This window comes from Megascapheus bottae, chromosome 37 (genome assembly GCF_031878675.1).
Source record: "Megascapheus bottae isolate mThoBot1 chromosome 37, mThoBot2.hap1, whole genome shotgun sequence".
Lineage (NCBI taxonomy): Eukaryota > Metazoa > Chordata > Mammalia > Rodentia > Geomyidae > Megascapheus > Megascapheus bottae.
In genome coordinates this window covers 3,504,036-3,527,636 of record NC_143545.1, presented here as the reverse complement: position 1 = coordinate 3,527,636, position 23,601 = coordinate 3,504,036, and the positions used below count along the sequence as shown (strand labels likewise).

Sequence of the window (23,601 nt, the reverse complement as noted above, 5' to 3'; positions counted from 1 at the left end):
TCTGTGCCCTGAACTCAGGGACTCGTGCTGTTGGTTGGCTGTTCTTATGAAGAAGGCTCTCTACCATTTGAGCCTCAGCTCCACTTCTGGCTTTTTGCTGGTCCATGGGCGATACGAGTCTCACAAATTTTCCTGCCCAGGCTGGCTTTGAACTGTGATCTGTCATTTTAAAGATTACCAAAAATAATGGGTGCAGAAGTAGGTGAGCAGATTCCAGAAGCCGAGCTATGTGCTGGTCTTTGTGAAATGTGAACCACGTGATTCTACCTTGAAGCCACAGCTACTTTTTGCCTGGGGATTTTCAGATAAGCTTCCTGTCTGGCTGGGGGTCTTTAGATCACTAAACCCATGGCTCAGAGGGTAGGGCACCATGGGACTACATAATGCCCTGAGTTCAAGTCCCCCTGTACCAGCACACACACACACACACACGCACATATGTGTGTGTATGAATGTACTTATAATACATATTTTATAAATACATTAGATTATGGCTGGAAGTGTTGCCTAGTGGTAGAGTGCCTGTCTAGCATGCAGGAAGCCCTGGGCTTGATTCCTCAGTACCACAGACACAGAAAAAGCCAGAAGTGGCGCTGTGGCTCAAGTGGTAGAGTTCTAGCCTGAGAAAGGTCTAGTACAGTGTCCAGACCCTGAGTCAAATCCCACAACTAGCAAAAACAAAACATATATTATATACACACATGTTTACATATATATGTATGTATGTAATATATAACATATTAATATATGTGTATAATATAGAATTCATATGCCAATGTGCATGTGATTGTATTTCAGACACTATATGTGGGTCTTTTTTTTTAAAACACTTTCTCAGGTTTATGTCTTTTTGTTTGTTTGCCTATCCTGGGCACTGTGTCTCTCCATGGCGGGTGCTCTGACAGGAGCCACAATTTTTTGCTGGTTCATTGGTGCTAAGAGTCTCCTGGAGTTCCCAGGCTGGCTTTGAACTGTGATCCTCAGATCTCAGTCCCTGGGTAGCTGGGGTGACAGCCTGAGCCACCAGCACTGCTCTTAGGCTTCTTCCAGCTCCCTTGCAAACCATGCAGAATAAAAGGCCTTGGGAGGGAGCGGAGGGGAGGGGATTTCAACCCTTTCTGGCCTAAGCAGAGGCCATGGCGTCTCCTCTCTCCTGGTCTCCTGGGGAAATGGGACATTGTCACTCTGCACGCTGCAGCCGCGCCCTGCGCCCACACGGGGGCGGTAGATTCCCTGCCAAGTCCACCTGGGCCAGAGACCAAGGCTTCCTTAGCACAGCTGAGTGTGCGTGTGTGTGTGTCTGCGTGTGTGTGTGTCTGTGTGTGTGTGTGTGTCTGTGTGTGTGTGTGTAAAACCCTAGAATGAGCAGGGAGCAGTGGGTGTTTCACGTCTGTCACCCCAGTACTCAGGAGGCTGAGATCTGAGGATGGAGGTTCAAAGCCAGGTAAGGTAGACAAACCTGTGAGACTCTTATCTCCCGTGAACCAGCAAAAAATCCACACATGGAGCTTTGGCTCAAGTGGCAGAGCACCTGCCTTGACGGGGGAAAAAAAAGAAACTAAGCAAGAGAACAGGGTCCTGAGTTCAAATTCCAGCACCGGGGCAAAACTCAACACACACACACACACACACACACACACACACACACACACGAATAATCTCTGAGCAGAGCCGTGTAGAGACCTGAGTTCTAGTCCTAGTAGAAAATGACAGGTTCAGCTCACATTTGGTGGCTGTGGAGAATTTACTTTGTGTTGGATTGGATTGGTTTGTTTTTGGGGTGCTGGGGTTTGAACTCAGGGCCAAGCACTTGTAGACATGAGTTTACCTCTAGAGCCACAGCTCCACTTCCCGTTTTTGGGTGGTTCGTTGACAATAAGAGTCACATACTTTCATGCCCAGGCTGGCTTTGAACCTCCACACTCAGCTCCCAGCCTCCTGAGGATCTGGATAACAGGCGTGAGCAGCAGTGGATAGACGAGACGTTTTCATGGTCCTGTGTGGAGTTTGGGTGGAAAATACAAAATAACTTTTACCTACTTTAAAGGGTTATAGGGAAGTTGAGTGTAAAACAAACACACCCCTAAAAATCCTCCTCCTCCGGGGTCCTGTGAGGCCTAAATGAATTTTGAAGTTTAATGAACTTCAGTAAAGAGTTATTTCTAAGCAGCCTCCATTCTGCAGAAGTTAAGTCTGAGACCGTCTCGTTGTCTGATAGCTCCATCCAGGCTGTACTGGAGACTATCCTTAGGACGGATGCGTTGTTGTGTCCGTCTGTTGTCTGATAGTTCCTGTCTTAGTGGGACGTGGAGTCCACACTTTGGAGGGACACCAAATCCCTCAGGTTTACAGCCTGGATGCGCATGCGATTTGTCTGATTAAGTGTTTTGTCTTGTGTTACGTTAACTGTTTTTAATTGGAGAGAAAAACCAACAGCTAAAATCCTGGAGACGGTAGGCAACGAGGCATCCAGAGGCAGAAAGCCTCTGCTTGGATGGCAGAGATGGTGTCAGCTCCTAGAGTCACTCGTGCTTGGCCATTCAAAAGTAATGAGCCGGGAGGTCATAGAATAGTTTGTGAGCATGCCTTACTACTGTCCATGTCAATTTACTCCATAACTGGGCAGGAACTTGTCAGTTATCTGTAATAGTGGGTAGTTTACAATCCTAAATCCCATGTTTGCTCAAAGCCCAAACTGAGCAAATTCTGAGTTGACACCAGCCACAAATTCTGCAAAAAAGGTTGTGGACCTGAGGTTGTGTCCCTATTGATCTGTATATAGGCTTATATAGATAACTTAGGCATAGTTAGGGTCACAGAAACTAAGATTCCACGGACAATCAGGAAAATGCCTTTGCAAATGGGTGCTAATAAGTAAGCTACACTGTTGTAGCCAAAGAAAAGATTTGTGCAGTTGGTAAATGTTGTGTTGTTCCTGATATCTAATCCTGGCAACTCCTTCATAAAATAGGCTAAGCTTTTAGGTCCCTAGAAACAACACCCCTGAGTCAGCTTGAAAAAGTTACAGAACATGGATCTTCTGCCCATCAATCCCCCTCCCCCTTTAAGATAAAGGGATGAGTCATTTTTGGAAAAAAGAGGATAAATTAGAGGCATGGGTAACAGTAGTAATAAATGTACAAGAACGGAAACTGCACTTGTAAGAAATGTTTACAGGTTCAAGTCTTCTATACCTGTCTAGAAAATCCTAGCCTCATTCAAAGGAAATCTGGTTACTAAAAGTTGTCACCCCGGTAAATTATTTTGGGGTCTCGCCTTATACTGTCTTGAAAACCAATGGGGTGCAAGCAAAAACAAGTGTGCTCAGGAAAAGCAATCAGGAAATCACTGGAAAAATTCACCAAAGTGAGGCCTTGGGTTAAGCTTCTCTAACCAGTCTGTGCAGAAATTTGCAGGCCACCCAGCAGGAGGTGTGACATTCTACTGGAGCTACTGAGAGACAAGGCTGCTGCTACACATCTGCCTGATTCCACCACCCCACAGCTGTTCCCTGAAGACTAGAAACCCTTGGTGGTGGGACATTCTATCTGGGCTAAGTTCAAAGTCCCCTAACAAAGTCATGGGGGAAAAAAAAAAGTTCAGGCAGAAAATCTTACAGAAAACTAACCTTGGGGGTGAAGACTGGGGAAAAAAATAGACAAGAGACAAAGATGGGGTCAGGAGGACTACAGCCTAAGTCAGCAGCCCAAGAAGGCTATGAGCTTAAGACTGCAGCCCCGATTTATTTCCAAATCAAGTCTTAAATACTTTCTTGAAACTAGGGAACTGCCTGGGGTTACATTTTTACAAAGTGGTAAATCTCAGATCAGTTAAGCAGGACAAGGCCATAAAACAATAAAGCAATAAACTGATAAGGTCTGGGAGCTCACAACACAATGCAGTTCAAAAGTTCCTAGGCATGGTGCCATACATGACAGCTCCTGTCTTTGTGTGGTTATCTTACTGAGTTATGCAGATTCATGGGTCAGTCTGAGTCCACACTCCGGCTCCCAACAGTAGTGTGCCTGTGGACCTACATGTACGTCAAGAGGAAGACCAATGTCTTGTCCCCCCACACAAGTGGGTCTCTCAGCCGCCGGAGGGCGTCTATGAAACTAACGAAGACTGTGTGAAGACTGTCTTAGGGTGTTCAGCTCTTCTCCACAATGAATGAGTGTCACTATGATAAACACATGGACTTTTTCTATAATAGGCGCAGCACTGACACTGCGGATGAGTGGACAGGAACAAAGCTTGTGATTGTTTTGTGTTGGGACCTTTTTCTGCCTGTTTATTTTTCCAATTCTCTGGTCATCGCAGCCGTGATCAACAACAGAAAATTTCACTTCCCCTTCTACTACCTGTTGGCTACTTAGCCACTGCCCATTTCTTTGCTGGAATTGTCTATGTCTTCCTGATGTTTAACACAGGCCCAGTTTCAAAAACATTGACTGTCAACCTCTGGTTTCTCTACCAGGGGCCTCTGGACACAAGCCTGACCGCCTCGTGATCAATTAGCTGGTTATTGCTGTGGAGAGACACATGTCAATCATGAGGGTGTGGGTCCACAGCAACCTGACCAAAAAGAGAGTAACACGGGTGCCAAGGATGGTTCAAATCTTGGTTTAATGCCTCCCCGTGGCTGACAACATTAATTACAACTCTACTGGGACCTCCAATTGCCTTACTAATCATGGTGACCATGTTAAACAGATTGGTGATTTTTGTAAAGAAGAGGATCAATACAGTTCAGGTAATGGTTCTTAGATGACAATACCAACCAGTAAAAGTGGCAATGCAATCAGTAATGAGTCATGATTGACTCATTAATGTACTAGTGAGAGGGAGGAATGTGAGGCTAAATTAATTTTGAAGTTTCATGAACTTTAGTAAAGAGTTATTTCTAAGCAGAAGTTAAGTCTGAGAAAGCTCCTGTTTCTTCTCAGGAGAACTGTGAGATGCTCCATCAGTTGTTGACTCACACAGCTAGCAAGGACGTTCAAAGGTAATCTCTAGGACTGCAGCTGTGTTCCACAGCTAGCAAGGCAATCCTGACCTAAATTTCTGTGGAAAACAGTGACATCGGAGCCGATAAGAAATGAAGGAGTGTTCCAATGTAAAAGTTAACCAAAACATGAGGCTAAGGCTGTGAGGATGGAAACTAAAAAAAAAAAAAAGCTAACTTGTTTATCTGTACTATAAAAGCTGTGCTAATTCTGTACTCCGGGGCTCCAAGCATCACTGGTTTCTAAGGCAAGGAGGACCAAGCTCGAGCTTGCTAATGAACTGCTCTCTGTTGCTTGCATTGGTCGTGGACTCTGGTGGTCTTTCGGGAGGATTGGGAACTTTGGGTACAACAATGACAGAGATAAATTACAGAATAAAAATACAGAAGACACAAAGACAAGGTGTACATAAATCATTTATCATCAATCATTTCGAGTATACAACAATAAGATCAACTTATTAAATGGCAAAGACTGAAACAGGATAAAAAAGAAGAAAATGAACAAATCAATTGTCAGTGGGTCACAACTGTAATCTCAGCTCCTAGGAGGCTCAGGTCTAAAGACTGCAGTTTCAAACCAGTCCCAGCAGGGAAGACCATGAGATTCTTATTTCCAATGAATCACACAAAAAAAGTCAGAAGTGGACCTGTAGCTCAAAGTGGTAGCCTTGAAAACAAAAGCTCAGAGACAGGGCCCAGATCCTAAGTTCAAGTCCCAGGAAAAGACACACACACACACACACACACACACACACACACTACACAATGTACCAGTCAAATTCTCCTTTTCTAGAGCTAGATCACAAAATGATCAGTTTCTTCCTCCTCTTCCTCTACAGAATACTGAAAGCCAAAATAAAAAAATAAAAAATAAAAAGGAGAATGAGAGCAAAAGCGAGAGAGCGTGTGCTATATTTTAATCTGCAATAGGATTGTGTACATTTTTTACCTACTAAGTTGACTCTCCACCTCTACTTTCTTCTTCCAAGGAAGTAAAATCTCTGGTTATATGCCAGACTTCAAAATCCCTGAAAAGGGCCTCATGTTTTGGGGTGTATATATCCATCTCTGGTTATATGCCAGACTTCAAAAGCCCTGAAAAGGGCCTATTGTTCTGGGGTGTATAGATCTTCATTCCCAGGCCAGCCACCACTGCTATGTGAAATAATCTGCCACTGTTCCAAGCCATATAAAAAAGCTGAAAGGTTTTGTAGGGAAAACAGCCTGACCTCTAGTGGCCTGGTTATTTCCCTTCTTTGCAGCACAAATCTCCACATACCCAAGAGCCACTTTTGTCTTCCCCAAGCTGCCTGCCTGCCTGCCTGCCTGCCTGCCATCCCAGCTACCCCGGAGGAGGCTGAGGTGGAAGATCAAGGTTCAGTTCCTCTTTACTGCAGGAACTGCGGGAAGTAGCGCTGTGGCTCAAGTTAGTAGAGTGCTAAGTAAGTCTTGAGCAAAACAATCTCTGGCACAAGCTGGGTGCGGTGGCTCACGTCTGCACTCCCAGCTACTCAGGAGGCTGAGATCTGAGGATCAAGGTTCAAAGCCAGCCCAGGCACAAATGGACCTGAGACTCTTATCTCCAATTAACCTCTAGAAAACAGCAAGTGGGGCTTGGCTTAAGGTAGGGAGATAGCCTTGAGCTGAAGAGCTCAGGGACAGTGTCCAAGCCAAAGTTCAAGCCCCATGACCCACCAAAAAAGAAAAATCTCTGGGACAGTGCGCAGGCCCTGGGTTGAGGCCCCAGGACTGGGGTTGGAGGTGGAGGAAAAGTGTGTAAGACTGTTATCTCCAGTGAACCTCCAACATTCTGAAGGTGGAAGATTCTTAGAAGGCAAAATAAGGATGAATTGAAATAAATAAATCTTTATGTATTAAAAAATGACATACACACACGCATAAAGGCACACACACACTATGCATATGCACCTGTAGGTAGGTGGGCAGGTAGATAAAATAGACGGACAGACAGAACTGAATCTGTCAAGATTTTTGTTCACAATGTCACCTGGTCCCCAGGGCGGCCGTGAGGTTTCTGTGAGCGGCGCCCGCCCCCCAGCGTCGAAGCCGGGGCTCCAGGCTGACGAGGCCCGGGTGGACGAGGCCGGGTGGACGAGGCCCGGCTGGAGGAGGCCCGGGTGGACGAGGCCGGGTGGACGAGGCCGGCTGGACGAAGCCCGGTGGACGAGGCCCGGCTGGACGAGGCCCGGGTGGACGAGGCCGGGTGGACGAGGCCGGGTGGACGAGGACGGGCTCGAGGCTGACGAGGAGGTCCAGGCCGCTCTCGGCCGGGGCCCCGCGGCGTCTCCGTCCCGGCCCCCGAGGGCCCCAGGCCCGCCCGGCCAGCCCGGTCCTCCGGGGACGTCAGCGCGGCGCCCGGGGCTCTGTCCTGCAGCCCGGCCGCTCCGGGACGCCGCCCACCCCCCGCCCGCCTCAGGACTCCATTCCAGAACCTGCTTCACCCCAGAGAACCCCGACCACCAGCCCAGCGTCCACACTCACCGTGGAGCAAGCGCCCTTCCCGCACCCCATGCGGGGACGTCTGGTCGGGGCCGGGGCTGAGCTGAAGGGCGGCGGGCCGAGGACGCCATGGCTGTTCGAGGGAGGAATCCACTTCCTCTTCCGGTCCTCGTGGGGAGCGAGAGCCCGCCCCGGAGGAAGGCCCGCCCACTTCCGCCAGGGTGGGCGGGGCCCGGCCAAATAGCAGCCAATCCGAGAAGGCGTGGGGCGGTGCCTGACCACCGCTTCACCAATCAGAGCAATGAAAACATCCGGCCATGGAGGAGGTGGAGGGAAGAAAGATGTCTGTTCTCAAGAAAAGCCTGGGGAAGAGGAGAGCGAGACCCCATCTCAGGAGGAGAGCTGTGTGGGGCGCTGTAGCTCTGTCGTCTCAGCCGCAGCCCAGGCCCTTGGTGGAGGCTGAGTCTTGTAGACTTCTTTATGCCCAGGCTGGCCTGAAACCACCTGGCAAGAAAGGAGCATCAGGACCCGAGTCCCCGCAGCCTCGTCAGCTGGGAATATCCTGCAGAAATGCCACCTCCCCTGGCCAGGACTGGAGGCCAGGGCCTGAGTCCCCGCAGCCTCATCAGCTGGGAATATCCTGCAGAAATGCCACCTCCCCTGGCCAGGACTGGAGCCCAGGGCCTGAGTCCCGAAGCCTCATCAGCTGGGAATATTCTGCAGGAACTGCCGCCTCCCCTGGCCAGGACTGGAACCCAGGGCCTGAGTCCCCACAGCCTCTTCAGCTGGGAATATTCTGCAGGAATGCCACCTCCCCTGGCCAGGACTGGAGCCCAGGGCCTGAGTCCCCACAGCCTCGTCAGCTGGGAATATTCTGCAGGAACTGCCGCCTCCCCTGGCCAGGACTGGAACCCAGGGCCTGAGTCCCCGCAGCCTCGTCAGCTGGGAATATTCTGCAGGAATGCCACCTCCCCTGGCCAGGACTGGAACCCAGGGCCTGGGCGCCGTCCCTGAGCTTTTTCTCTCAAGGCTGGTGCTCTACCTCTTGAGCCACAGCTCCACTTGGGCCTTGGGTTTCCAGCCGTGACTACAGGAGGGTGCAGTAAGGCCAGCAGGTGTGGGTGAACTTCGTGGGGCGCCTTCAGCCCTGCATAAAGGCCGGAAAGAAGAGTCTCCCTGTCATTTCCCTTTCTTCAGCCTTAAAACTTGAAGACGTTCTTTTTAATCAGATGCCCACGTGCCATCCGCTGAGGCAGGAAATGGAACAGTTCTATGAAATCATCATTTATTTTATGAATTTCATGCCTGGATCAATAATTGAACACAGGAAGTCTAGCCTGGCCCTGGTTGACGTCTCACTCCTGTCATCCCAGCCACACAGTAGGCTGACAGCTGAGGATCACAGTTCGAAGCCACTCTAGACAGGAAAGTGTGTAAGACTCTTATCTCCAGTGAATCAGCAAAAAGCAGGAAGAGGAGCTGTGTGGCTCAAGTGGTAGAGCGACAGCCTTGAGCCAAAAAGGTCAGTCTTTTTGCATGGTAGACGGGCACTCTACCAATAGACCAAACTCCTGGCGCACTCTAGCTGTGTGTGTGTGTGTGTGTGGGTGTGTGTGCGCGCACGCGTGCTCAAGGCTGGTACTCTACCACTTGACCAAACTCCTGGTGCCCTCTAGGGGTGTGTGTGTGTGTGCTCGCGCGCCTGCTCAAGGCTGGTACTCTACCACTTGACCAAACTCCTGGCGCCCTCTAGGGGTGTGTGTGTGTGTGTGTGTGTGTGTGTGGTTCCCAGATTGGGGTTCCTGAAATAGGGGACAAGGACTAGGAAGAAAAAGAAGAGAGACAGACACACCGGGTCCGGGATGTCCGCAGTCCAGGCAAAGACTGCCGAGACTGCCGCGTTTATTTTCCACTCCCCCTTCTTCCCTCCTCCTCTCCCAGGGAACCTCCAGGTGTTACATTCATATGGTAATTCTCAGGTCATTTACATAGAATAGGGCCAGAAAGCAATAAGACAATAAAGCCATCTTCTGATGCAAGTCAAGGTACAGTTTGATTCCACTCTGGCTCCCAACATGTCCCCCGTTTTTTATTTTAAAAGAAACACAAGTGCAATTTTTACTCTTTTCTATACCCCTAATTTATCCTGTCACATTTTCCAAAAATGACTTTGGTCCCTTGGTCCAACGGGGATTTGATGGGCGGAGATTCAACTTCCCTGACTTCTTCAAGCTGACTCAGGGGCGCGGTCTCCACGCTTGACCAGGGACCTTAAGAAGCCCAGCCTGTTTTATCAAGGGGTTGCAAGGATTAGACACCAGGAACAACAATCTACTCCAAACTAGAAATCATACTTGACATTCAACAACTGCACAAACCATCCTTGGCCACAACAGCGCAGCCTACCTAGCACCCATTTGCAAAGGCTTTTTCTTGATTGTCTGGGGAACTAAATTTCTGCAACCTTAACAATGCTTCAGTTGTCAGATCTAAACAGATTAATAGAGACACAAGCCTCAGATCCACAAACTTTTCCTGAATTTGTGGCTGGTGTCAAAAATAAAAAATAAAAATTTTACTCAATTAGGACTTTAAACTACCCGCTATCACAGAAGATTGACAAGTTCCTGCCCAGTTATGAAAGGCATGGGCATTAGTAAGGCATGCTTATAAACTATTCTATGACCTCCCGGCTCTGATTAATTTGATTGGCCAAGCACAAGTGACTAAGATCTGACACCATCTCTGCCATCCAAGCAGAGGCTTTCATGTCCCAGTAGTGTCTCTCCACACAGGGATAAACATGCCATTGGCATTTCACTTTGTTGGTTGCTGTACTTGAACTCGGGGCCTGGGTACTGTCTCTCAGCTCTCCAGCTCAAGGCTAGCACCCTACCACTGTGAGTCCCGAGCTTGGTGCTTGAGTGCTTCCCCCCAGCTTTTCAGCTCAGAGCTAGCACTCTGCCACTTCAAGCTCCAAAACAACTCTGTCCTAGCATCCTGCTGGCAGATTAGACACCATAGTCTCACAGGGACTTTGCTTTGCCCGGGCAGGCTCAAAGCTGTGGCTTTCAGATCAGTGAGTCCTACAAAAGGCCACGTTACTCCAATTAAAGCAACAAGGTGGTCAACACAGAAATAGTCTCTAAGCATGAGCTTACCTAGAACCTGGTAAAAGCCAAAGTTACATCTGAATAAGGATTGCTGTCCTTCTCCATGGGCTAGCTGGAAGTTGCTATAAGGTAACTTACAAGAGCAAGCTGAAATAGCAATTAAGCAATTACTTTGGTAGTCCTAATTTTCCTTTTTTCTCTTTCTTTAAACATTTAAGACAACTTCACTTTCAAATATTGTTTAGAAACCCATTTCCAATGTTCTTAATAACTTTTACTGATACTGGCTTAAACAATTAACACCTTAGCCTTTATTTGCAATTGAAAAACCTTTAAGGGCACAAAGAACTCCTTCTGCCTTCAGGCCCCCTAAGGCTCAAGGCACTCCTCTTGCCTTTTAGAAAAAAGGGCTCTTTTGCAGTTTAGATTACTGTCTAGAACTCCAACAACAGTTTAAACTCAAATAACAGTTTTTCCCTAATTCAAGAACTATAGACATCAGTGCACCAAAAGTCTAAGTCTGGACTTAGTTTCCTCTCCTTTTTTAAAATACACCCAATAGCATGGAGATAAACCTTTAAACATTCCTTTAAAATACTAATCACATTATCCACATTTTACCATCAGATTTCTAGTGTCAGTTTGCAACAAAGGACAGGCAAAATTTCTGACGTTAATGAACAATTTTACATTTAAATTTCTAATACATGTTTCCAAACTTTAACTTAAAGTAATAAATCCCAAGTTCCCTAACACCTCTGTGCTGAACAGGATACAATGTTTACAATGTAAACAGCTGTATGTATTGCAATACCAGATTTTTTAAAATGCAGATTTCAGGATCTTTAGAAAAATACTTTTTACCAGTTTTTCTTTAAAACAATGCAATAATACTTTTAAGACATAGGAAACATTCAAGCATAATAATTTTCTTGAAGTTTAGACTTAGATTTACCCAATTGCCTTTGTTTCAAATGAGTTCAACCATTGTTTTATACAGCATGCTGACAATTTAACCTTGAACATGTTCACTCACTCATTCACACACATTCATACTCAAAGATCATAAAGTGCGCAAAATTAATATTGGCCGTTCGTTTTCCGGAAGTTTGTGTCAAGAGAGTTTTGCCAATTTTACTCTTACAGGTGAGAACAAGGTTCAAAACAAAACTTTTTGCAAGGCAACTTAGCTGGAATTTATTTTTCCAGGGCTTGTCACAACTGCAGACATGGGGGAGCGGCCATGCTAGGCCCAGAAATGTTCAAATAAATAACAAGGATGTGTGCTTGAGTACGCACAGAAAAACCATAAGGATCCATACTTAGAAATGGTACCAATTTTAAAGACAAAACTGGACAAGAAAAAATATGTGACACGAACAAGACAGAGAAACGGAGACTTTTAAATAATCAGACATTGACATATAACAAGAAAATTGGACTCAATCAGATACACTAAACACAAAAAACATGAGCTCAAATGAATGTTTTCACCAAACAGTTATTTTTAGATTTAGACATGTCTTGCTGGTGGAACTCTCAGGTATGCCTTGTTATTGACAAGAAACTCAGAAGGGGAGGGGGGGTCAAGGCGTCCCTTGACCACCCAGGCCTCTGTTTTAGGCCCACAGTGCACCTTTTCAAACAAACAAAAATAAAATAAAATAAAATAAAACGCAGACATACAAGGGGGTCGGCCGACTTCTACTTACCTCTGGAGGCCTTTGCTTTTCACCTGGGCATCTTTTACAAAAAAGGTTATTAAGAAGAGGGCTGGTAAAGACAAAATAATGTCACATATTAAATTGTGTAGAGTCAATAAATATGTTAAAAGGTCCCTACATAATAGTAAAAGGAGGAGAAACACAGCTCATATGAATGTGTGGAACAAGTGGATCTGTAGCAGTCCTGATTGACATGCACAAATAACTCAGGTCCTTCCCACGTCGCAGGATGCACCACTGGAGGGTTGGGGGTGTAGGCCCAGTGAGTCGCTGCTTGGATGGCCACTGTCACTCTCCACGATCCGAACGCAGCGTTCAGGCAGCCAGCGGGCGTCATTTTCTCCTTGTGAAAAAACACATACATGCCCTCGACCCCAGGTTACAACAGGATCGGGTCCATGCCAAGCACCAGTTAGGGGATCCTTCCATTTTACTAAGGCAAAAGGACGCTGCGCTCTTTTTTCCCAGAATCGCTGAGCAGCAGATAAATTATTTGAATCCAAATTCAAAAAATTTAAAACAAATAAAGCATGATTAAGTATATTCACAGGGGTAGCGGGATATGACTCTCCTTTCTGTATTTTAGCAATTTGATGTTTTAATAATCCATTAGCTCTCTCCACGATGCCTTGACCTTGAGGATTGTAAGGAATGCCTGTAATATGAGTGATATTATAGGAATGGCAGAAGGATTGAAATGCTCGGCTTGCATAGCCAGGGCCATTATCTGTTTTTATTTGTGAGGGAATCCCCATCTCAGCAAAGCATCGAATGCAGTGAGAGATACAATGTTTAGTGGCTTCCCCAGCAAGGGGGGTGGCCAAGATAAAATTAGAATAAGTATCTACAGTAACATGAACATATTTTAATCGGCCAAATGATGGAACATGTGTGACATCCATCTGCCAAATGTGATTAGAAAGCAGTCCTCGTGGATTTATGTCTAAATGGGGGGCTGGTGAAAAAGGGACACAGTTGGAGCAAGTCTTAACTATTTGTCGTGCTGCTTCTCTAGATAATTTAAACTGTCGGCGCAAGGCTCGACTGTTTTGATGATGGATGGCATGTGACTGCTTAGCAAGTTCAACCTGAGTTAAGTAAACTCTGGTGGCAGAGTCAGTAACTGCATTGCCCTCACTTAAAGGGCCAGGAAGATTAGTGTGAGCTCGAACAAAGCCAAAAAAACAGGGGTGGTTGCGAGAACAAAGCAAAGTTTGTACTTGGCGAAATTGGGTCTGAATATTGGAGTTAGTAGTTCCAATAAAGGGAACAGTTTCTATGACTTGAAGAGCACGAATTACATATTGACTGTCTGAGTATAAGTTAAAGGGCTCGTCTTGTAACAGGACGAGTGCTTGTAAAACAGCCTCTAATTCCACCTCTTGGGCGGAGGAAAAACCCGTAACCCAAGATTGAGTTTTCCCATTAATGGTCAAAGCAGCCTTTCCATTAGAGGATCCATCTGTAAATACCAAAGCAGCAGAAGATAAAGGCGAGGCCTGTACTATGGAAGGAAATAGAAACGTATGACACGCAGCAAATTGGAGAAGTTTGTTAGATGGGTAGTGATGCAAAATTTTCCCCGTATAATTGGCCCAAGCAATGGCCCAAGAATCGCAATGGGCGAATAGCCAATCTTGTTGTTGTAGATTATATGGGACACAGATAAAATGAGGTTCCTGACCTAAATATTTACGGGAATCCACTCGGCACATATGTATCAAATTAGCTACCAATTCGTGGTAGGGGGTCAGCACTTTGCCGGGTGTTGATGGTAGATAAAGCCATAAAAGTGGGCCATCCTGCCACAATACAGCAGTTGGGGAGTGAGAAGTAGCTAAAATGTAAACTCCCCATGGTTTAGAATAGTCACAATAGGTCACTTGTTGCTGGGAAATTGCCTTTTCTACAATTTGGATGGCCCTCCTGGCGTCAGGATTTAATTTGCGCAAGGATGTAGGGTTGGTATCTCCTTTTAAGAGATCAAAAAGGGGTTTTAACTCTCCTGTGGAGAGCTTTAGATAAGGCCGAAGCCAATTTATATCTCCTAAGAATTGCTGAAAATCATGAAGAGTTCTTAAGTGTGAAGTTTTTAATTGTATTTTTTGGCTTTTAAAATAGTGTGGGCCTAATATATGGCCTAGATATGTAAAAGGGGGGTGTTCCTGAACCTTTTCAGCTGCTATTATAAGGCCAAAGAGGCTCAGATCTTGCTTTAGTTGTCCAAAGGCTTGTCGTACGACGATAGGGTCAGAACAAGCCAACAAGATGTCATCCATATAATGAACAATATAAACAGAAGAAAATTTTTCACGAGTGGAAGAAATGGCTCTAGCTACAAAACTTTGACATAAAGTTGGGCTATTTGCCATGCCCTGTGGGAGCACAAGCCAGTGATATCGCTTCATGGGTTCTTTAAAATTAACAGAGGGGACGCTGAAGGCAAAGCGCTTACAGTCTTGAGGCGCCAGGGGTATAGTATAGAAACAATCCTTCAAATCTATAATAATCTTATAAGTATCCTTTGGGATTGCCATGGGTGAAGGCAAGCCGGGCTGTAGGGCCCCCATCAGTTCCATTGTCGTGTTAACCTTTCTCAAATCCTGTAACAGCCTCCATTTACCTGACTTTTTCTTTATAACAAAAATTGGAGAATTCCATGGAGAGTTAGAAGGGGCCACATGTCCCAAGTCCAGCTGTTCCTGTACCAGCTGCTGAACTGCAATGATCTTTTCTAGAGAAAGAGGCCACTGTTCAACCCATACCGGTTGTTCAGAGAGCCAATTTATGGGATCAGCATGAGGGGGAGGGCAAACGACAGCTCCCGTTAAGGGATACCCTAATCCTTGTCTCGTAGGGTGAGACTGGGGTTGGAGTGGCTCTAGCTCCCCCTGTGCTGCTCGGCCTAGTCCCCTAAAGGGGAGGAGGCCTTGATCAAGTAACTGCTTAGTGACCGCAGCACTAGGACTAAACATATACACTCCCATTTTTTCCATGATATCACGACCCCATAAATTAATTGGCAGATGATCCAAGACAAATGGCTGAAAATGACCAGAGTGCCCTTCCTCATCTCTCCAAACAAGGATCGCACTGCTCTGCTGTGGGTCAGTTGCTTGCCCAACCCCCTGTAGGGAAGTCATAGAGGTTGTCAGGGGCCATTGGGCTGGCCAATGTTTTTTAGATATCACAGACACATCTGCTCCAGTGTCTAATATTCCTTTAAAGGGCTTTTCTTGTATAAATATAGTCATCTCAGGCCTCTCTTGTTTTATGCTTTGTACCCAATAGATATCAGAAGATCTAAATCCTCTCTGTCCACATGGGGAATTAGCAGTCTCCCCGGGAGGTAAAGGCACAAGTATTAATTGTGCTAATTTTTGACCGGCTGGGATCGATACCACGTGTTTCGGGGCAGAGGCCATAACTTTGATTTCTCCAGTAAAATCCTGGTCAATTTTGCCAGGTGTAATCTGTATCCCTTTAAGGGCTGAGCTACTTCGCCCTAACAGCAATCCAGCCACTCCCGGGGGAAGGGGGCCGAAGACCCCCGTGGGGAGAGCTTGTGTCCCCATCTCTGGGGTCAATACTGAGCAGGTGGAGGAACAGAGGTCCAATCCTGCACTTCCTGGGGTGGCACGGAGGAGGCCGGAGACTGATCTTGGGGGGTTGTTAGAAGATGCACTTGTGGCCGAGAAGAGGGAGGGACTGCCCCATGGTTTTGCGGGGCCAGGGGCTGGCCCCTTCTCCAGTTTCCCAAATACGGGTGGCCATTGCGATTTGTTGCTGACTTGCAATCTTTAGCCCAGTGCTTCCCTTTACCACAGCGTGGACATGTGCCAGGTGATTTTTCTCTCTTTTGCCTGGCCTGGCGTGGGCATTGCGTCATCCAATGTCCTATTTGTCCACAAGAGAAGCAACGCCCTGGGGGTCTAGCATCCCGAGAATGCCGCTGACCTCTATATTTTAGAGACTCAGTAACAGTCTTTCCTTGAGGAGCGGCGGCTAAAGTAAGGCCTTGTACATGGGAGGGTCCAATATCAGCACACAGTGAAGTAAAGTCCGTGATTCCTCCCTTATTCCTATGGGGTCTGATAGCCGCCTGACAGGCGGCGTTGGCATTTTCATAGGCTATGTGTCCAACTATACTCTTCCTTGCATTCTCATCTTGTACTAGGCAGTCTGCAGTCTCCATTAATCAATACAAAAATTCTAGATAAGGTTCATTCGGTCCCTGTTTAACTTCTACTAGATTTTTTGTACGATTGGAATTGCGTAACTTTTTCCAAGCCTCTCTCGCCGCAGCATTTATTTGTAAATAGGCCTCCTTTGCATAACCCAATTGATCTTCGGTGTTTTTATAGGTTCCCTCTCCTAACAACTGATCAACAGTGTAAGGCAGGTTCTTAGACCTATTTGTTTCAATTTTAGCCCAACACTGTGCAGTGAACTCTGTCTCCCATAATAAGTACTCTCCTGCACTAAGACATGCTCTGGCAAGCCGCTTCCAGTCATTTGGGCATGCAATACCAGCACATGCGGCCTCCAATATTACTTGAGTAAAAGGGGCAGTCGGCCCATATTGGGAGCAGGCACTCTTTAAATCCTGTAATAGTTTAACAGGAACAGGTTGATGGTATACTTGTTCATCATGATCAACTAAACTAGGGAAGCATCGAGGCCCTGAAATACCTTCCCTCTCTCTAGCAGCCTGAGTCAGGTTTAATTGCGATGCACTGTGCCTGGTTGTAGTACCTGTTAAAAGGGACTTGTTGCTAGGGCCTTTAGGCTTGCCTAAAGGTTGAGAAAGGGATTGAGGCCGTAAGGCTGCAGCCGGAGGCGGTGGGTGTGAGGGGTAAGGTTTAGAATCAGACACCATAGTGGCCTGAGGGTCATATTTCTTTCCTACTTCTGGGGGGGCTCTCTGCTCTGTCCCCATTTTCGATAGAAGATGTAGCATTTCTTCTAACTTCTTCTCTATCGTAGCCACCCGGCCCTCCAATGACTCATCATAACTTTCCTCCTTGGTATTCAAACCTGAATTCTGATACTCAATATCTACTGGTTGTTGTTCCCTTTTCAAGATCTCACTTAGACTCTCTTGGGCTGCGGCATATGGCTCAGCCTCAGGTTCTTCAGAAGGGTCCTTTAACTCATAAAGTTCCCTTAATTCAAGATTAAATTCAGCATCTTCATGTAGAGGATCTATGTATTCACTTACTAAATTCCATACAGTAGTAGCCTCTACTGGGGTCTTTTCGGGGCCATATACATCATAATAATCTTGAATTCTTTTTCCTATCCGCTGCCAGGCTTTTTGGAATTCCTCCTCTATAAACCTCGGGCATGCCTCCTTGACAAACTGTAGGAAGCTCTGAAGCACCCCTTTTTCCACCCACGTTCCGTGGGCTTCAAATAGGCCTGTTAAGATCGGTAGAAATAACCCATGGCTATTAGCTTGACCCATAATTTTTACTCCTGACTATACTCTCTTAATAGTCCTACGATGTGTTACTCACCACAGGGAGGGGTCCTTCACCTTCGTCCCAGATTTTCAGGTCCCTGTTCGGGCGCCAGATGCCGGGGCCAACCAGCAGCAAACCAGGGTTCGCAGATTGGGGTTCCTGAAATAGGGGACAAGGACTAGGAAGAAAAAGAAGAGAGACAGACACACCGGGTCCGGGATGTCCGCAGTCCAGGCAAAGACTGCCGAGACTGCCGCGTTTATTTTCCACTCCCCCTTCTTCCCTCCTCCAGACCCAGGGAACCTCCAGGTGTTACATTCATATGGTAATTCTCAGGTCATTTACATAGAATAGGGCCAGAAAGCAATAAGACAATATAGCCATGTCTGATGCAAGTCAAGGTACAGTTTGATTCCACTCTGGCTCCCAACACAATACCATTTCTCTTTCTTATGTTACTATCCACTGTGTTTATCTGTACATTTCTAGGCACATTCTGGTGCCATCAATGAAAGAAGCCATGCAGCCTGTGTGTCTCTGGGTCTGGCTTACAGGGTCTCTGGGTCCTGGATCATAGAAAAATGGTATTGAAGCCCGGCACCACTCAAACCTGTCATCCCAGCTACTCAGGAGGCTGAGTCCTGAGGATCATGGTTCAAAGCCAGCCTAGGCACTAAAGTCCCTGAGACTTTTTTTTTTGGCCAGTCCTGGGGCTTTAATTCAGGGCCTGAGCCCTGTCCTTGGACTTTTTCAAGACTATAGCTCTACCACTTGAGCCACAGTACCATTTCCAGCCTTTTCTATGTCCGTGGTACTGAGGAATTGAACCCGGGTCTTCATGCATGCTAGGTAAGCACTCTACCATTAGACCAAACTCCTCGCCCCAAGTCCCTGATACTCTTATCTGCAATTAATGACCAGAAAACTGAAAGTGGCCCTGTGGCTCAAGGGTAGGGCAGTAGCCTTGAGCTGAAGAGCTCAGGGACAGCACCCAGGCCCAGAGTTCAAGTCTCATGACCGACAACAAAAAAAAAAAAAGAAAAAGAAAAAGGAAAGAAAACGGAAGAAAAGGATATTGATTAAAATGAACTCCAGGAAATGGAAATAAGTTTCTCTTTCTTATTGTTATCGTTTTCTTCTTTTGGTCTCATGTATTTTTGCTTGTCTTTGGGAGCGTGAGGGAGGCATAGAAGTGGAGAGTGAAAGGGTAAACAAAGGCAGCCCCAGTTCTCATTGGGCACATATGGAAAATGAGCTCTACAATTGGTGAGTGGGGATGGGAGGGAGAAGCCGGAAGAGAGTGGAGGAAGGGGGCACTGTCAAACAAAAGCATTCTTAGCTGCGAGCGTGGCCTAGTGGTAGAGTGCCTGCCTAGCATGCAAGAAGACCCAGGTTCGATTCCTAGGTACCACATACATAGAAAAAAGCCGGAAGTGGGGCTGAGGCTCAAGTGGTAGAGCTCTAGCCTTGAGAAAGTCCAAGGACAGTGCTCAGGTCCTGAGTTCAAGCCCAGGACTGGTAAAAAAAAATGCATTCTTGCCGGGCGTGGTGGCTCACGCCTGTAATCCTAGCTACTCAAGAGGCTCAAGGGTAGGGAGGTAGCCTTGAGCTGAAGAGCTCAGGGACAGTGCCCAGACCGAGTTCAAGCCCCATGACCCACAAAAAAAAAAATGCATTTTTACTGACTCATGGAATTGTCACCCCTCTGTGTGTCACCTTTACAATAACAATTTTGAAAATGTGTAAAAATAAATCAGCTTTCCTCTACGTTGGTATACTTCCAGTTCCCAGCAGAGGGCGAAGTAAACATTCATTTTATTTTATTTTGGTCTATAAACTTGTTGGCAAAGTATTTAACCCCAGGCTTCTTTGGAAGCATTTTGACGAGGGGATTGTTTCCCTGACTGACGTTTCTACATCTTAAAGGCCAATCATGAATTTCTGATTCTTACCTTGAACATCCAGGCTCGTCCAATCCAGCCAGTATACAATGCAATGCCCAAAATGCCAGGACACCTGAAGAAAAAGAACACAGGAGGAAGGCATTATTCCCTGAGGGTGGGCCTAATTCTTCAAAAGTGCCTTATACCTGCTGCTTCTATGGTCTGGATCAATAAAAGTAAACCAAAGGTCACATTTATTTATTTATTGTTTTAGTCATGGGGCTCGAACTCAGGGCCTGAGCACTGTCCTTGGGTTTTCTCAGTGCTAGAGCTCTACCACTTTAGCCACTGCACCACATCTGGCATTTTCTTTGTCTTTTCTTTTTTTTGTGGGTCATGAGGCTTGAACTCAGCCTGGGTGTTCTTCCTGAGCTCTTCAGCTCAAGGCTAGCACCCTACCCTGGAGCCAAGCCCTACTTCCCTTTGTTAATTGGAGATACAAGCCTCAACTCCTTTTGGGCCTAGGAATGGTGGAATTTCCTGCCATTAAATACTTTCGCAGTAATCGTGGTGAAAGTAACATTCCCTGCATAGTGCTTTTAGAACATTCCTGGCCACTGAGTTTGCAGTTAGTTGAGGACAGGGTGCTTTTAGAACATTCCTTAGCCATAATGGAAAATCAAGTGGATTCTCAAGAGGTCAATCGTGAAACCAGGGGAGGCCTTCATTAGATTTTGGAAAGTTTTTTTTAATTTTAATTTTTTATTTTTTTGCCAGTCCTGGCGCTTGAACTCAGGGCCTGGGCACTGTCCTTGGGTTTTCTCAAGGCTAGAGCTCTACCACTTGAGCCACAGCACCACTTCTGGCTTTTTTCCATGTATGTGGTACCAAGGAATCGAACCCAGGTCTTCGTGCATGCTAGCCAAGCACTTTACTGACTAGGCCAAACTCCCGCCCCCTTCATTTGGTTTTTATGACACAAGAACAAGAAGATACATGGCATGAGGGCATATTTGATGCAAATTTGATGCAAATCTATCTGGGGTTATTAGGGAAATTTTAGCCTTGGGTAGGGAAAACCTCAGGGCCAGAGGATGTGAGCTGCTGGCCTCAGAACCTTGGACTGGTCTCCATGACAGCGAGATAACTATCAGCTGGGGGGCATTAGTGATGCTCTTATTGGTTTTAACAATAGGGCTCTTTTGAATCCTAATTTCTGGAAATAACCAAATTACTGCCACCAACTCAGATAAACGCAACTGGGGCTGTTTTATCTACTATGGGACCACACCCCGCTAATCAGATAGCAATGTAGCTTTGGTCTCCTACACAACCCAGTTGTTTTTTGTTTGTTTGTTTTTGCCAGTCCTGGGAATTGATCTCAGGGCCCAAGCACTGTCCTTGGGCTTTCTCCAGGCTAGAGCTCTACCACTTGAGCCACAGCACCACTTCTGGCTTTTTCTGTGTATGTGGTACTGACGAATCAAACCCAGGTCTTTGTACATGCTAGGTGAGCAATCTACCACTAGGCAAAACTCCTGGCCACTGAACTGGGGTTTTTACAGCCCCAGACCACAAGCAGCTGACGAGATGCCGTGCAGGTACAAAACCACAGACAAGTAAAATTTGTGAGTTGGTATTTTTAGACAAGTCACAGGTGGTGAACGTTAGTGCAATTACAGATCATAAATTTAGAGACGATAAATGAACATTGACTGCTAAATGAGCAATAAATCTTAAATGCTTACATGCATCTCAGGGGTACAGTTCATCAAATAATGAGTGATTACTCGGGAAAACTATTACAAGAAAGTTTCCATTTCACATGACTTTTTCTTGGGCGATTTAGCAGGGAGACATGAGGTCTGCATTCCAGAAAACTCTGTCTTTCCCCTACAGGGATCTAGCTGTTTCTGATCATGTTGCATTCTTTTATGATTGTAGACATTTATTTAAATAATTCTTAAATTGTATGCTTCAGGCTTAGTCTACTTAATAAGGATTCTCTGAGGACAACTGCATTCACAGATTCCAACTGTGGGAATACTTCTTTGCCCATTCTCCTCTCTCTTTTCTTTCCCGAATAACTTCCTTCAGGAATGGCTCGAGGTAGAATTTATCCTCTTCATATCTTGTCCACTGCTCCTCAGGCAAGATCTGGTGCCTCACTGACAGGTCCAGGGCTCTCTCTTTTTTTTTTTTTTTTTTTTTTTTTGCCAGTCCTGGGCTTGAGCTCAGGGCCTGAGCACTGTCCTTGGACTTTCTCAAGGCTAGAGCTCTACCACTTGAGCCTCATCACCACTTCTGGCTTTTTTCTATGTATGTGGTACCAAGGAATTGAACCCGGGTCTTCATGCATGCTAGGCAAGCACTTTAACCACTAGGCCAAACTCCCGGCCCCTCCAGGGCTCTCTTGATGTGAAACATTCTGTCATGATAAAGTTTGTCAGGAAGCCGTGTTATGGCTTTTTATCCCTCTTCATCTTCCTGTATGGAATCATCTCGCAATCACCCCTGTCTGTTTATCATGCAGCATCGTAATACCATTTTCAAACACCATCTAGCCACTGTCCCGAGACTGAAACAGCAGACCTGCCTGCCATGGTGACCAGAGAGCTCATGTTGCATTTTAACAACTTGTTTTTTTAACTCTTTTTTTGCTCATTTGTTTTTATGTTAGTTTGGGCGTTTGTTTGTTGTTCTCCCTTTTGGCACAGCTGTTTCTGTCTTTGAAGGCTCGCCAGCTGGCCTGGCAACTTGAAATGTAGTTTTCCTTAAAATGTTGCCAAGTGTCAGAGTGCCCGGGGCTTTCCAATCTTATTTTTTCTCACGGAATGTACCACAGTTTCTTAGGTTATCACACCTTGCCTTATTAAGTGTGCTTGACTTGTTAATCCAGGAAAGAGTCCAGGCTGTGAAGTTGACAGTTTTGCTTATGCAGACACGATAGCAGCTCCTGTGCCAGGAAATGAGATTGAAACATGTCAGTGTTTTGCCATGTCCCCAAACAAAAGGGAGGAATGGAAGAACCCAATTTTATATATATATATATAAGATATGTAATTATAGATATAAATTATAGATATATAAAATCTAGGTTTAGATAGAGTTTTTCGACCCCTAGCTCTTTCCCTGAATGAATGACATAACCTGGGCCATCCCCCATCCTGAAATGCAGGTACCTGTAGCCTTTCCAGCACTAGCAGCAGATTGCTGTGTACACAGGCCTGGTCCCAGCTGTTGGCCCCTCTGGACCATGTGGCGTCTCTGCTGTCCGGGAAGCTGCACAAGGCCCCTCTCCTCCCCCATGGCCTCAATAGGTCACTTCATGCGCTTGCTTATGAATAGTGTCTAGAAATTGCTCCTGAGCTGGGCGAGGTGGCTCACGCCTGTCATCCCAGCTACTCAGGAGGCTGAGATCTGAGGATTGGGGTTCAATGCCAGCCCTGGGCATGAAAAGTGTGTGAGACTCTTATCTCCAGTGACCACCAGAAAACCAGAAGTGGCTCAAGTGGTTAAAATACCAGCCTGGAGCTGAAGAACTCAGGGACAGTGCCCAGGGCCTGAGTTCAAAGAAGGAAGGAAGGAAGGAAGCAAGCAAGCAAGCAAGGGAGGAAGAGAGGAAGGGAGGGAGGGGTGGGGAAAGGAAAGCAATTGGTCCTGATAAGGCTAATTGCGTGTTTTGCTTCTGTAACCCAGCTCTGCTTAATGACTTACAACATATATTGCAATTGTAATTGCCATCATTTACTGCTAATTTCTGCTTCTGTAATCTTGCTTGCTTGCACAAACACCACCACCTGCATGCGATTTTTACCTAAAAAACCCCACTGAAGCCAGGCACAGTGGCTCTCGCCTACTCCTAGCTACTCAGGGGGCTGAGATCTGAGGATGGCGGTTCAAAGCTACCCTGGGCACTCTTGAGACTCTTATCTCCAGTTAAGCACT

General features: G+C 46.2%; 1 long non-coding RNA gene and 1 pseudogene across 1 annotated transcript in view; both read right to left on the bottom strand.

Annotated features, from left to right (window-relative positions):
- The window catches only part of LOC150042077 (uncharacterized), a 78,153-nt gene extending 76,167 nt beyond the window's left edge, over window positions 1-1,986 (bottom strand). Inside the window, exon 1 of the long non-coding RNA XR_016533687.1 lies at window positions 1,829-1,986. This is a non-coding gene — a long non-coding RNA (uncharacterized LOC150042077). The remainder of the gene's footprint in view (window positions 1-1,828) is intronic.
- A 19,305-nt stretch (window positions 1,987-21,291) lies between these two features.
- LOC150042076 (cytochrome b-c1 complex subunit 7-like) lies at window positions 21,292-22,256 on the bottom strand (annotated as a pseudogene).
- Window positions 22,257-23,601: the final 1,345 nt, after the last annotated feature.